This window comes from Brassica napus, unplaced genomic scaffold, assembly GCF_020379485.1.
Source record: "Brassica napus cultivar Da-Ae unplaced genomic scaffold, Da-Ae ScsIHWf_373;HRSCAF=589, whole genome shotgun sequence".
NCBI lineage: Eukaryota > Viridiplantae > Streptophyta > Magnoliopsida > Brassicales > Brassicaceae > Brassica > Brassica napus.
In genome coordinates, this window is record NW_026016453.1 from 1 (window position 1) to 16,512 (window position 16,512).

At 34.6% G+C, this 16,512-nt stretch overlaps 1 pseudogene; it reads right to left on the reverse strand.

Moving 5' to 3' along the window:
* Nucleotides 1–13,828: 13,828 nt before the first annotated feature.
* On the reverse strand, nt 13,829–16,215 carry LOC125603675 (annotated as a pseudogene).
* Nucleotides 16,216–16,512: the final 297 nt, after the last annotated feature.

Consider the following 16,512-nt stretch of genomic DNA (forward strand, 5'->3'; position numbering starts at 1 on the left):
TTTCCTCTAAATAATTTGTTATTCCTCGCTTTCAAAGTTACCACATAATCCAAGAATATGGGTATTTATCCAGCTCAGGGTCTTCTATATCATTCTTCCTCCAAAAAAAATAGTATATGTTCGTGTAGTGGCTTGCGCTGGGGAACATCATTGTGGAATTGGGGGTGGTGCATGTGCCCATGTTTGTAAAGTTGAGGGACATTCAAAGATGGCATGGTTTATAGTTTTATCGTCTGCTCCACATCTAGGACAATGGTGTTGTCGCACCACATGTGACGATGTGCTAGTTTGCTTGTTACTGCTAATTGTCCAGAGATTATTGCCAAATAAAATGTTTTGGTTTTGGTGGAGCTTGTATCTTCCAAGTAAAAGCTTGGATTTTTGTAATACTCGGCTCTACCAGAGCCATCATATCCCTGTTAAAAATGTTCATGGCTACCCAATATCCTAACTTTACAGTGTACAGCCCATTCTTAGTATAGTTCTAGCAATATTTATCTCGCTAATATCCTTGACTTATGGCCAAGATTGAATCAGTGGGATCTCTTCCGGAATGAATTAGTTTTCAAGCATTTCTGAGTTCCATCTTTTTGGATTCTCTATCATTAGGTCACAAACTTGCATCATCAGGTGGACCACTGGTGCTATTGGTCAAGGTGGTCTTGCTAGTATTGTTGGTATCCAACGGTTTTTCCATACTCTAATCTCATTCCCAGAATGTACCTTTTGTTTTATCCCCAACAGCATTAAAGGTTTTGCTGCCATTATACTTGTCCATCCATAAGAGGGCCTATTTTCCTTGTTTAGCCGCAAGGGCTTGCTACATCTGAAGTATTTTCCCCTTAGAGCTCTAGCCACTAAAGAATCTGGGTACAGTACTAATCGCCATAATTGTTTGTTAGGGCAAGATTGAATTCATGGATCATTTTGAATCCTATCCCTCCCTCTTCTCTTGGTTGCATAGTTTTATACCATTTTACCCAATGTATATCTCTTTTAGGGAGGTTTGAGCTCGACCAGAACTATGCAATGACACTGACAAAATTTTCACATGTCTCTAATGGTAGTAGCAGAGTCGACATTACGTGGTAGAGCCAATAGGATTGACTTTATGAGAACTTCCTTTCCTCTCTTTGTTAGCCATCGGCATATCCAACCATTTACCCGATTTTGCAACCAATCCTTCAGGAAAGCAAAAACTTCCATTTTGAGCCACTAATGTCCCTCAGAGATACGAAGATAAGTTCGCATTTTCCCGTTGAGATTTTTATAGCCTCCTTCACATTTCCATATATCTTCTTTCCAAAGAGCAAGGACAATTTTTCAAAATTAATACACTGTCCAGAAGCTTTCCCATAAGTCTTCAGAACTTCAATGACTTCATTGCATTCACGGGGCTCCGCCTTACAAAAGAACATGTTATCATCAGCGAAAAGAAGGTGTGATACCAGAGGGCTAGCGTGTTAAACGCGCATCCCCATTATCTTACTTTGATTCTATGCGTGATTGAAAAGGCTAACGAGCACTTCCGTGCATAGGATAAAGAGAAAATGAGATAAAGGATCTCCTTGATGCAATCTCCTCTTTGGGGTTATATTTCCTCTAGGTTGGCCATTGAACAGAACATGATATTAACTGATCTTATGTACCGCATTATCCACTCAATCCATAAGCCTGAAAATCCCATTTTATTCATAACCGCACTGATAAAATCCCATTCTAACCGATCATAAGCTTGCCGCATGTATGTCTTTATTGCCATCTTCCTATTTCTTCCGCCGGGATCTGTACGAAGATCATGAACAACTCATGTGCTATTAGTACATTATCAAATATTTGTCTTCCCGCAACAAAGGCTGACTGGGTTCTTTAATCACTAACATAAGACTTTAGATACTATCTTGTAGCTCACATTGCAAAGACTAATGGGTCGAAACTGAGACATTTCATTTGGTTTGTCTTTCTTAGGAATGAGATATATATTGGCATCATTGAGACCATTGTTCATAAACCACTCGAAGAGAAATTCATTAACCATACGTGTTAAGTCATCTTTTACAATGTCCCGAATTTTTGATAGATCAGGGCTGTCAGGCCATCGGATCCAGGTGCTTTTTTTCTGGGTGCATTGCAAATAGAGCCAGCTTTACCTCCCATTCTGAAACAGGAGATGTAAGATCTGCATTGATTTGGTCAGACATTATTGTGGTGACATTGGCCAGGGCCTCCTCAATCAGCTCCGGGTTAGAAGTTGCAAATAGGTCTCTAAAGTAATCAGTAGTGATGGTTACCAATTTTTCTTCATCCTCCACTAGATTCCCAGCAGAATCCAAAAGACCCGTAATTTTATTTTTGGCTCTTCTCTGTTTTGTAATAGCATGAAAAAACATTGTGTTCAAATCCCCTCTCTGAGTCAAAAAATTCTACTCTTTTGTTTCCAGAACCGTTCTTCAGCCTTAAGAGCCTCTGTAAGTTCTTTAAGCTATGCTCCAATTTCTTCTGTTGTGGCATCATCATCTGAGTAGAGATTATCCACCTTTGATTTAAGCTCTTCAATTGTTTTGAAGCATTTAAGTCATCTTTTATTTTCCATTGTCCTAGTGTTATCCTATAGCTGGATATATGATCCATGATAGTTGCATTAGGAGAGAGCTCAGAAGAGTTCCAGCCATCTAAAATCACTTGTCTTATCTCTTCATTGTCCAGCTATCGCTTATCAAACTTGAATGTTTTCCTTTTTCTTGTTGGTTTGGTTAAGATATCTGCTAATATCGGACGATGGTCCGAACCCCCACATGCGAAGGTATTGTACTTGGCCAACGTGGTGGTTTAGCTTTATTTTTTATAGATGAATTTCAAGTTGATATTTTGTTTTCAATAATCGAATGATTGATGTAAAGCAGCTATTAATGGAATAAATATCCATATGATATTCGTTCATGGGGATCCTGTTTTAGAAAAAAAGAGATCAAGTTTAGGAACGTCTTACGCATTTTGCCACAAGTAAAGATGGAACTTGGTTCATGATAGGGAATTTTAATGAAATAACAGGACACCATGAGAAAGACGGAGTAAAATGACGATCTGATACATCACTTCTTTCGTTTAACCAAATGATTTTGGATTGTGGTATGCTTGAGTTTCCATGTACTGGGAACCAACTGTCATGGGCCAGAAAACAACCCAATGGATATGTACGATGTCGCTTAGATCGTGCTCTTGGAAACGGGGATTGGCATGAAAAAATTTCGTACTCTATAATATAATCATAACTAAAAGCATCTCAACCCTTTTATTTTGAGGATGGTTTATCTTTGAAACAGATTTGAAGGTGCATTACTCCAAGGATAAATCTTCAATTTTTTTCTCTAAAACTAATTTTTTTATTACCAAAATAATAAAATTAATTATAATGATATAAATGAAAACATGTTGTTAATATAAGACCTCCAAGTCTATATCCAAATGAAAACATGCTGCTAATATAATGATCATTATACATCGCTAGACGCTAGGCAAGATATATCTCTGAAATACAGATTTGAAAGTGTATTACTCCAAGGATAAATCTTCAATTTTTTTCTCTCTAAAACTATCAATTTTGTATTATAATCCCCAAAATTAATAAAATTAATTACAATGATATAAATGAAAACATGCTGCTAATATAAGACCTGCAATTCTATATCCAAATGAAAATATGCTTGCTAATATAAGAATCATTATACATCGCTAGACGCTAGGCCAGATATGTCTATATACCACCCAAATAATATGCGATCAGAAATTTAAAAAAAAAACTTGAAGTAACATGTTTTTTTTAGGTAACATGTTTATAACTTGATAAGAACAATAAAATGGTAAAAGCAATCGATAACATGTGAATATAAAAATACTATGCTTTCACCACTTTTGATATTCTTTTTAAAATCATAAATACATCACTTTTAAGATTATTCAATATGATTTTACATTGCACCAATTAGAGATAAATTATGACATAATATATCAAGAATGCATGATAGAAAAGAAAAAGTAGTCGTATAGTATTTGAGTGTTCTTCTCTACAAGCATGAGCCTTATCTCATTAAACATTGTTACATTTGTTCCTTGCAATTTGCTTTATACTAATATGGGTTACTCTTAAAGACAGCCAATTCAACAAGGTTCAAAATTGCAAGCATGGTATTTTTAGCTAATGTGAATCTGGAAAGTATAGGAGACTCCATCCGTTCCGTGCTTAAGTTCATTCTGATATATCTGGCGATTTTACGGTATGAGTGTTTTTTTGTATCAGTTATTATATGTAGTTTTTTCTTATTGAGTAGGTGGTCTCTAAACGTAGTCGATTGTGGTATGTCATCAGAAGATCAACCCATGCAAAATATACAAATCTGATAATGAGTAATACAATACTAATAAAAATGAGTCTACTGTATATTCTGTTCATCTTTAACATATTTAATGTAATTATATTCTTATTTTTTGTTATATTTGTTGACACACATAATAAACAAATTATATCACAGACTTAACTTCTTTTCTCACTGAATTAACTTGCGGTAAACATCCTTTATCCAATATTTTATAATTATACTCTCGAATAAAGATGATTACATTCATGTATTCAAATCACTAATTATATAGCTTTTGTTCGTTTGCTATGATCTTATTCGATTTTGGAACTTTTAAATATTCTGTTTTCACTCCTTTGGTACCAATATAACTTTTTCATTTTTATATTTCCTTTATTAATGTTATATTATTCATAGATTTAGAAAATATGGACTATATTTGACTGGTAAAATTGAGTACCAAATGGAATTAGAAGAAAAAGAGATGAGTACAATTTCCATAGGAGAAATATTTTTCATGTATTCTTTCGGTTTCCAGCAAACAAATATAATCAATAAATTAGTTCTTTCTATTTTTAGTTAGTAAAAACAATAGAGAACACAGTAAATTAAAATTTTCTTTTTTGGTAAGAAGTAAAATTAAATTTTGCTGGAATTAAACTCTATTTCGCTCAACCAGGCAAAGCCAGTAGAATCCGAAATGCTATAATATGCATGATCATTTGACCAAAGAAACTGCAAAACTTTAGGAAGAGTAATATTTTAATTAATAAGTTCGGTTTCAGGCAAACCTAATTAAAAGAGAAAACAACCTTCGGCCGCATAATATTCAATATTCATGGTGCATAATAGAATATATACATAGTAGCTGACAAAAGAAAAGAATATAGTAAAATGGAATAAGAAAAAGGCCGGTAAGACTAGTATAGTAAAAACCATTACTATAAACATAACATACGTGCTCAATGATTACTAGCGAGTTAGTTACCAAACATATTCTTTGTGAGTGGAGGAAAATATTATGATATAATTTTTGATATCATTGTGAAGTTGACTATCTTAGCATATCATTGTGGGAGTGCGATACACACACATATATAATAATTAACATAATAAAAAATAATTCTCAGTTTTCAACTAGGATGATTTCTAAGTAAAACTTTATCATTCGATGTGTATGTTGTTTTTATCGCGAGTCGTATCATGATGAACTATATAAATTCCAAATAGAGGAACCAATTTATTTATTTTTTACGTCAAACGGCAATTCTATTACTCAAGTTTGAGGTGGACTGGGTAATCAGACCGGAATAGAACAACCAATAAAATGTAACTTCCTATGGAAGGATCTAGCAGTCTTAGCTAAAAAATCTGAAAACTGATTGCGCGCTCGTGGAACATGAATGATGTTGAAGTCCGGAAAGCAAATCAGCAGCGTCGCTATCCTTTCCAATTATGTCGCAAAGCTAGGCCAAGCATGAGGATCCTTTATCATTGCTATCAGCTCCTTGCAATTTGTCCCAAAGTTTTGGCAATTTGAGTGTTGAAGCATGTTCTCCATTGCCCATCGTAGAGCTTCTACTTCCGAATGCAAAGCTCATTCACGTCGATTGAGATTCCTTGTCCCCATCAATTGAATGTTTCCTCTACTGTCCCACCAGGCCCATCCACATCTACTATACTGACCCGAGGCTATCCAAGATCCATCTAGCAAGCAAATATTACCCAAGCTTATGGTTTGGGGCTCCTCAAGAATGATTTCTTGTATCACAGGTTGTACCACTTCGTTCGCATTAAACCAGGTTTGACATTCACTCTCTGCATATCTAACATAGAGGAACCAAGTTAAAATCCATATAAATATATATATATATATATATATATATATGGCCGTATAAATGAAAATGACGAGTCACTATTAAATAGAGTATATCGGTTTATTATGGTTAAGAGTTAATCATCTAGTTTTTAGGTTTCCTTTTGCTTATCCAGAATATTTAAGGAATGTTGTAACAAACTTTACTCGATTTACACATTCATTCATTTAGTTCAATAGTCACTAGGCTGCTAAGCCTTCGTCCATGTGAACACATATGAATAGTTAGTTGACAGTGTTATAAACTAGGTGATAACCCGCGTCTTGTGCGGGATGAGATTATTAATTTTGTTATTTATAAAATAAGAAGACATTAGATCTATTTAATGTGGACATCGATTTAGTTTTAGGTTGGATTTTTTGGACTTTTCATTGGTCACAACTTATGTGTAGAGATTTAGGATATATGAGTCATTATCAACTTATCGCAACCATTATAGAAAAATGCTTAGGCTTTGCATTTAGGTTTTGAGTAAGAAAGATAGAAGACATGTGCCTTATATAGGTCTAAAAAACCTAATGCAAGTTACGCTTATCGCCTTAAAAAAAATTAATGTCCTATATTTGTGTCTTGCTCAGCACAATCAATATATATTGCCATAAACCAAAGTTTTGAAATATATGCAAATCCCCTATCATCAATCAACCTTGGCAACCACTCAAGGTAGTAAAATCGATTTCAAAAACAGAGCTTAGCGTTTCCTTCGGTATAATAACAAACCGATTTTGAATTTTGGTTTAAAAGTGTTAACCATAATAATAGGGAAAGCTCTGATTTTGAAAACGATTTTTATCATACCGAATGAAAGTGTTAAACCATAACAGAGCTTAGCGTTAAAACCATAACCATAATAATAGGAAGAGCTCGAGAATATAGTGTTTCTTTATTATACCGAAAAAACTTGTCATCGTTAACATAGCTTCAAAGCTTTTATATACACCAAAACCTCAAAAACAACTGTCCTTGAACAAACGCAAGATTGTTTTCATATATATCTATGATCTATCTGTTATATTCTTTGTGGGATTATTCAGCTTTCAGCTATGCTATCTAAAATAGGTCTCTAACCTGTATTACATTGAAGATTATTATCATCAGAAAGCAAAGTTTGTTTCCCAAGAGTCTGGTACACCATTTCATGGAACGACCCTCCTTGGAGCAACTTCTCTAACTCTTGCTTACTCAAAACGATTTTCATTATCATAACACTCACGTTCTTATTGTCATCACCATCAGTGTTGCTGGTTCTTTCACCAGTATGATCGGCTACACCTTCTCTAAGTAATCTTGCATCTTATTCCACCTCAGGATCCGCAAACGTTACTTTCTTGGTTTTACATTGAAGATTATCATCATCAGAAAGCAAAGTTTGTTTCTCAAGAGTCTGGTAGACCATTTCATGGAATGACCATCCTTGGAGCAGCTTCTCTAACTCTTGCTTACTCACAACGATCTTCATTCTCATAACACTCACGTTCTTATTGTCATCACCATCAGTGTTGCTGGTTCTTTCACTAGTGTGATCGGCTACATACACCTTCTCTTAGCTAGTAATCTTGTGTCTTCTTTTACCTCATGATCCGCAAACATTACTTTCTTGGTCTTTTTCATTTTCGTTGTTGTAGGGACAAGATAGTAGAGATGACCAGAGAGAAGCTAAACATCGGGAAGAAGATGACAAGCACTGTTGTTGTCGAAGAGTGTGGCCAGAGAACTGCATAAGGATGTGATGCATCGTGAACACCTTTTTATAACCCTCCACTTCGATATAACTTTCCAAAATTTGAAAGCTTAAGAGTATCGATGATATAAAACGTTTGTTATAGCTTTTAATCAAAATAAAAAAACAAAATTGTAAGGTGTTCTATTAAAGCGACTTATCAGCATAAGTTCTTCTAAATGAATGTGAGAGCGCCACGTGCCAAAGGTTGTGTGAATGCATTAAAGCCAATGCATGCCTTTTAATATATAAGGGATAGTAGTAATTGTGACCAAATTCGTAAATATATGCTTGCTGTAACGGTTGTTGTCCCCACAAGGCCTTGTCCACGATTTGAAACCCCTTTGTTTCTTGGAAAATTGGGTTTAATAACAGTGAAAAAACACTAATTAGCTAGATGTCCAATTTTTTTAGTACACATATACACAACGTAGCTTTTATATAATAATGTTATTTTATCCTTTCAAACAACTGGTGAAACCTGCATATAAAAAGCATTACTTGTCAAAAATAACTTGCGGCTCTTTAATATTCATATTTTCTTCTTTTGTAATTTCTTTTGCTAACTTTCTTCATTTTCCATTTTATTTGGGTTTAAGATTCATTTTTGAATTTGAAATTTATATTTGGGTTTAGGGTTTAGTGATTAAGGTTTAGGGTTTAGTAATTAAAGTTTAGGGTTTAGTATTTGGAAAGAAGGTTGAGGTCAATATTAACTTCGTTCATGCAATCATAGTAATTTCATAATTTCACTAATTTGTACTATGTTATTTATTTTGTTTCATTATATTTGGATTAAAAGTTTATATTTTAATAATGTTTTATATCAAGTACTATTTGCATATTTTGATATTTGGGTTAAACTTTATATTTATGTTAGGGTTTAGTGATTAATGTTTTGGGTTTAGTTTATTGAAGGTTTGAGTCGACGTTGGGGGCAATGCCTCATTCCCTGCTATTTAATTTGTTACTATTCTATTTTAATAATGTTTCATATTGTGTATTATTTGCATATTTTGATATATAGGGTATGGTTTATATTTCCTTTTAGGATTTGGTGATTAGTATATTGGGTTTAGTTATAGAAAGTTTGGGTTGACGTTGGGGTAAACATTACCTCTTTTCGTGCAACTATAAATATTTTAAAATTTGAACAATAAGTATTATGATATTTAATTTGTTACTATTCTATTTTAATAGTGCTTTATACTATGCATTATTTGCATATTTTAATTTTGGGTTAGAGTTTATATTTCATTTTAGGATTTAGTAATCAGTGTTTTGGGTTTACTTTATAAAAGTTTTGGATTGACATTGGAATAAGCATTATTTTTTTTCTTTACAATTATAAACATTAATGAACTTTTACTCAAACCACATGACTAAGGAAACTTCCGTAGTCATATAGTTAAAACCATTTTTATTTCATATATATTAAATATTATGCCTTCAGTCAAAGTAAATTCTAGATCTGCCACTCATTAATTCTACTGAATGTATAATTGTGGATTAGAGTATCTGAGTGTGCCTATAACCTATAATATATGGATCTGATCATTTGAAACAAACCGAACAACAAAAACCAAATAGAAAATCCATTTTCACTTGATTGGCTATAAGAGCATCCAAAAAAATCTATTTGAAGTTTAAAAGTGTTTTATCCTTGAAAAAAATGTTTTTATCCAAAATCAAACTTTTAACTTTAAAAATATATATATTTTATATTATAATCCTTATATTCTTCATAATTATTTAAAATGCATAAAAACTTATAGATAATTAGCACATATTTGAAAAGTATTACAGAAATAATAATAAATAAAATGTTACACTAAAATATAAAATTTTACATAGAAATACATAATTAAATATTAAATTACATGTAAATATCATATTATTCCAAAAAACTATTTCCGTAATATTCCCATATACGATGATCAACTAGTGAATTTGTTAAGTTTCTTTTGTAATATTTTGTTTTGTCTAAATCATGTTTTAAAATATTTTAATATTATTTTAATTATTTTAATTAATTTTATGTGTAAAACTTCAGTTTATTAAAAATGAAATATTTATGACATATAAAAAGTTAAGAATTAAAGCGCTAAACAGAAAAAATATTTAAAAATCATAAATGTGATGTGTAATTATAAGGATCAAAATATAAATAAAATTATGAAACTTCAAATATGAAGTTTTGCATATTGACACTTTATATTTGAAGTTTTACTATTTAAAACCTCAAATTTTTCATTTTTGAAAAGTAAAAACTTTATAGTTGAAATTGCAGAGTATCTTTTGGAAATGCTATAAAGAGTCAATTTATATGAAGCACACATGCAATTTAAGAAATACATTCAGGCTTATTTCATGTCATTTACATTCTAAGCAAAAAAAACAAAAAAATGAGAGGCTAATTTCATGTATGAAGTCCGATGGAACCCGAGATCGTTTTTCTATATGATCATAATTTTACGGTTTGGCTTGATGTAGTTGGGATTTATTAGATGATCCGGCTGATCTGGATTGGAAAAATACGTTGCATTATATCACAACACACAGTTTTAATAAGGAATGTTTCATCGTAAGCCAATATGCAATCTATTTTCTTACAAATTAAATAACTATTTATGATCAATTAATTCAACATTTCAATAAAAACATGAAATTTGTTTGCTTTCATAACAATTTTTTTTTGGTGTAGGTTGTCCCACTAGTTAAATTTGTTGAAGCGGCTAATCTGTTCATTCATAATTAGAGAGGTGTGTTTGACGTCAAAAACATTATTAAACAAGATTTAAAATTCTTAAACAAATCAGAAAACTGTAACATTGAATTTGGAAACAAAAAGAAAATGTATCATTTGAAATCCAGATTTAGATATTTTATTAAGAATACACAATACACATACTTACGAATAGATACACACACCAGAGTAATGTTAGTTTTGTAATCCGGGAGTATCCGAACTCACTAATCTTCTAAGGGCCGGTCCATCGGCGACAGGCAAGCCCGGTTATTCTACGTGGTAATTACATGGCGTGTGTAAGCCCGATTATTCTACGTGAGAATTAGATATCCACGCAGCGTAACCATGCAAATGGGTAAATCTAAATGGTAGGTTTTGAAACTGAGGTGCTTAATATCTTTCCAAGCCCACTGTACCATCCGACAATACCAACGTGGTTAAGAAGAAAAATGTTGTTACCATTTACAGTAATCGATCCTCCTCGTGATCGTGAATGTGGCCTAGATTGACTATTTACTGTTTTATCTGTGTGATGTTTATGAATTTAAAATATGCTCATCAGTGATGTTTAAAACCACGCATGAGATAACATTCCTTCATTATCCCGGTAGATAAATACACCAGCAAACTAGATTTTTTTTTATCAATTTGGGAGTATCTCGGATATATAGAAGAGACTAAACTAATTCTTAGAGAGAAATCTAGTCTATGGATAGATTATCTTTTCGGATATTTAAATAAGTTAAAAGCAAAGTTCAATATTTGTATGGACGTTCAAAAATAATATGACTTAATTTTGGGCAATAAATAAATTGAACCTGAAATCTGTTAGCGCTTTAAGCACGTCCCGTACTATCGACCGCAGGATTCAGGACTACCAGAAGCTAGGTTAATCCTGAAAACAAAATCTTTGAAATTAAACCTTAACAACTTACTTTTTGAGTTGTTGATTCATGACATTTATGTCACTAATAAATTCTTTTAAAACATAAAATTTGTTGTCTGCAACTTATAGACGCAGACACTGAAATTCGAATTCAAATAACGACACTTTAATTATCGATACAATATTGGTATAAGACAAATAAAATCATGATTTCATATGTTTATACTATTTTTAATTAGTTTACCATAATCTTTTCATACTTAAATGCCTAAATAGTCATATAAACAAAGGCACAAGCGTGTGTTTTCGAGGATATACACCAGTCTGCAGGTCGGGCCGTAAAACCCACTTGAACTATTTGTAGACGTAATCATTATTTGTCTCAATCATCATCTTGTGTTGTAGACTTGTAGTACCTAGCACAACTCGTCCACCATTGTTTTCGCCCTTTTTTACTTTTAATACATTATTTTTACTTTTTTGCACCCTTACAATATCCTTAATTAACTTTAAGCCGCCCATATTAACAAAAATAATTAAGGAGGGTTATTGGGAAAAAATTTTGATCGAATATCAAATTTATTGATCATCTTATAATATAAAGAACAAGTTTCTCTCAGGTGTCCGGCTCACCACGTATCATTTATTCGTCTTGGGCCTCTAATACTACTGATAAATTAACGTCGAACTGGAGACATGAATATTGTTCTCATTAAGCTAAAAGCCCATCTTAATGTACGCTTCATCGAACGAACCCTATCACCTTCCATTCGTCGTGCCTTAGATCTGAGAAACGGCTGCACCTCCCTTGAATACGATACCAGTAAAGTCGATCCCCACTACGTCACTACTTCATGGGCTCCGTCCTCTTCATCTTCTCCACAATTTCGAACCTATAAATTGGCGTCTCCGGATAGATGGTTTCCACAGATTCTTCACTCCTCGTAACTCATAATTCAGAAACATCCTTCCAAGAACTATGGCAGCTTCCCCGATATCGCTTTCCGAGTTAAAGCCAGAGCGTTGTACTCAAACGGTTGTGACACGCATACTCCGATTCTTGATGGTCAGGTATATGTTCCCCTTTCTTACGTGTTTGTTGTTATGTATATGGTTTCCCCTTATTTTTTTTTTTTTTTTTTTGTAACTTGGCTTTCATTCATAACATAAAGAGAAAAAGAAAAATATTACAAGCCCAAGGCTAGTGTTTAGAAGAGAGTTTGATATTGATTTCCAAAAAAGGCCTGAACCTTAGAATCTCAAAGTGAACTATCATGCGACCCATTTGAGCCCAAAAGTAGGTGGGGAGTTAGCGGTTGGGAGGCGAAGCGGTTTAATGCACTTGCGGAGAGATCAAAGTTTTGATAAAGGTTATGAGATGAAAGTTATGGGGTCTCGAACCATCTTTGCAACATCCTTGACGCGAGGGAAGGGCTTGTCTCACGGAAGCTTTGAATCTTGTTACGAACCTGACGGTCGATGAGGGTGAGAATGACGTCAACCGAACGGAAAACGCCTGAGTGAAGACGTGCGTTCCGTTCGTTCCAGAGCCAGTAGAGGGCGGCTTGCCAAACCAGAAGAGTGAGGAGACGAGTAGATTTGGGTGACTGGAGGTTTTCCAGTTGAGCGATCGTTTGATTCCAGGAGCGGTAAGGCCTGATCCGACATCTTCTTGCTAGTTGACTCCAAAGATCGAAACTGAATGTACAGTCAAAGTGCTTTCGTGTTTGTTTATATGTCTTTGATGTGCAAAGTGCTTCTTTTAAACTTATTAAGATTTAAAAGCATGTGTTTTATGTATTTGTCCATTCAGACAATACTAACCATTTTCCAGGTTGTCCTCCAGCTCCACCGGTGTGAAGAAGCTAGAAGGGTTTCACTAGGGGAGTTGAGTAACTACGTTCTGGAGTCACCCCCCCCAGGTATGTTTCCAACTACAAAAATATTCCTAGCTACAATTTTTTTTTGGTATTGAATTGGTTATTCGTAATTACTCAGTCTATTGAGTTCCTATGCAAAGTCAAGATTTGTTCAGTTGATTCTACCAATGGATGGTGTTACATACCATGTGCCAAGTGTTACAAGAAGCTCCAACGAAGAATTTCATCTTTCACTTGCAGTTCATGTTTTAATGCAACTGCTGTTAGAGTTGTCAGGTTCTCTATACGCATGCCCCTTAATATATCCTTATTAGCATAGAGCTTTCTATTATTTGTACTTACCAAGTACTTCGGATGGGAATATACAAGCTTTTTAGGATACCGTGTTGAGCTGCTGGTAGAGTCAGGTGAAGATACAGCTATGTTTGTTGCATTTGATTAAGCTATGACTAAGCTCACAGGTGTTAGGACTGCAGAGGTTGAGAATCCTATGGTTAGTGCCCAACATTAATTTTTCGGTTTTGGCGGAAAACACACAATTTCTCGGTTTTGGCGGGAAAACGCAATTTCTCAGATTTTAGCAGAAAAACATAATTTCTCGGTTTTAGCGGAAAAATGCAAAATTTTGGTTTTAGCGAGAAAACACAATTTCTCGGTTTTAGCGGGAAAACGTAATTTCTTGGATTTTGACAGGAAAATACAATTTCCCGGTTTTGGCGTAAAAATGTAATTTCTCAGATTTTGGCGGGAAAATACAATTTCTCGGTTTTGGCGGGAAAACACAATTTCTCGGTTTTGGCAGGAAAACGCAATTTCTCGGTTTTTGCGGGAAAACGCAATTTCCCGGTTTTGACGGGAAAACGCATTTTTTTGGTTTTGGCGAAAAAACGCAATTTCTCGGTTTTGGTGGAAAAAAACACAATTTCTCGGTTTTTGCAGGAAAATGTAATTTCTCGGTTTTGGCGGGAAAACGTAATTTCTCAATTTTGGCGGAAAAACGCAATTTCTCGGTTTTGGCGGGAAAACGTAATTTTCGGTTTTGGCGGAGAAATAAAAAAATATCGGTTTTGGCAGAAAAACGCGATTTCTCGGTTTTTGCGGAAAAATGAAAAATTTTCGATTTTGAGAAGAAAACATAGTTTTACAGTTTTGATAAGAAAAAAATTACTTTTATAATTTTGGAAAGTAAACATAATTTCAAAATTTTATAAATAAAATCTAAACTAATAATTATAAATATTATTGGGTGTCCATGGACATGCCCATTTTGACATGGTCTCTATTGGTCTTGGACATTTGTTGGACCATTGTCCAATATGGACCACCCATTACTGCCCAAAACTGAAATGGTCCAAATGGTCATTGCCCAATTGGGCCATGGACGGACCATCTGACAGCTCTTCTCTAACAGAACACATCCAACCTCAGTGTAGTTCGAGAACGCAAGCAACAGAAGCTCTATAGGTAAGCCTGGCCAGGTTTCTCCCAATGCAATATCGAAAACGCTTGTTGGTGAACTGATACTGTTGAAGACTGCAGTAACTGTGGAGGAACATCTGTCTCTACCGAACCCGCTGAGATTCAACTTCTCGCATAACTCCTCATGGTAGGTTAAGCTAAGAGGATCGCTCTTCTTATTCGAAGCTGAGGATCTCTTTTTACTAATCCTCGATTCTAAGAACTTGGCGAGGTTCCCTTTTGTGTAAGCAGAGAGATAGTCTAGCTTGAGGTATTTGAACCGTCTTGAGGTGTATATGTTATCATCAGGGAAGTACAATAAATTCACCTCGTCAGATTCGCAGGTGGAGTCTCTGTGAGATACTACTCCTAAGCTATTTAAAGGATCAGGAGAAGCATTGAACTTGACTGCTTCTAGCTTCCCTAAAGATGTTAACCGAATCAAAGTGAACTCATCTGATGAACCAAGTGTTGGAAGGTACTTGTTTAAAACTCCAAAACCAAGAACAATAACTCTCTTCTTCTGCCAGTCAAACCAGACAGGGAGAGACTCCGTCATTATCGCTTCTCTAATTGCACAATCCCGCAGAGACATTTTCCAGCTGGTGAGAGTAGATTGTGTGGTAGCTCCCATACATACAAGGAAGAAGGATCATTTGCAACAGAAGGAGAAGGTCCATAACAGAACATCTCTCTGCATTCCAAAACGACCCTACTACAATGCATGAAGTGGTTGATTCATCGGTCTGAAACCCGAGATCAGATAGGCCATGGCAAACAAAACAAACTCTTCAGTTCCAGCCATGTTGAGACTCTCAGTTTCCAACAAAGCTCTCACACCCAGGGGCGGAGCCACCTTGGAGAGGGGTGGTCAATTGACCCATGTGAAATCTATAAATATTAAGTTTTATGTGCATTTACAATGTTGCTGCTGTGGTAAATTGGTTAAAATATCTATGTTTGACCCACATGTCATGGGTTCAACTCTCATATATGTCATTTTTTATCTATAATAATTGAATTATGACCCATGTGGAACATAGGTCTAGCTCCGCCACTGCTCACACCACAACAACTCCCAGAGCTTCTGGTGATAACAAAGACTGCATCAGACCGAGCAACAATAAAAGTCCCAAGCCTCCAACCAAACTCACATCCTAACCAACTCTTCTGATTCACTGTCTTCCCTTGATGATTCTCCCAAGAACCTTTCATCTCGCAACCTTTGAATCCATTACAATGTCTCTCGTTCAGTTCAAACACAAAGACCGCACCGTTCTCTAACAACATCAAACACTCTGCAGTAAGCTGAGAGTTCAAAGAAGCGCTAGCAACAGAAGAGCTCTTAAACTGCTGATCTCCAATGTAACTCAAACTGGTCTCCCTCGAGAATCATCGTACTTGACACAGTACCAATGAACCGAATACAGTGAACAGAGAGATGCATTACTATCAGCTATTGATCAAAAATAAAAACATACAAATGCTATCGACTTCTTTCCCTTCATCTACTTGTATGGTTCTGAGCTTAAGACAAAACCAAAATTCTTAACTGGAGATTAAATCCAAATATACAGCAGAGATATA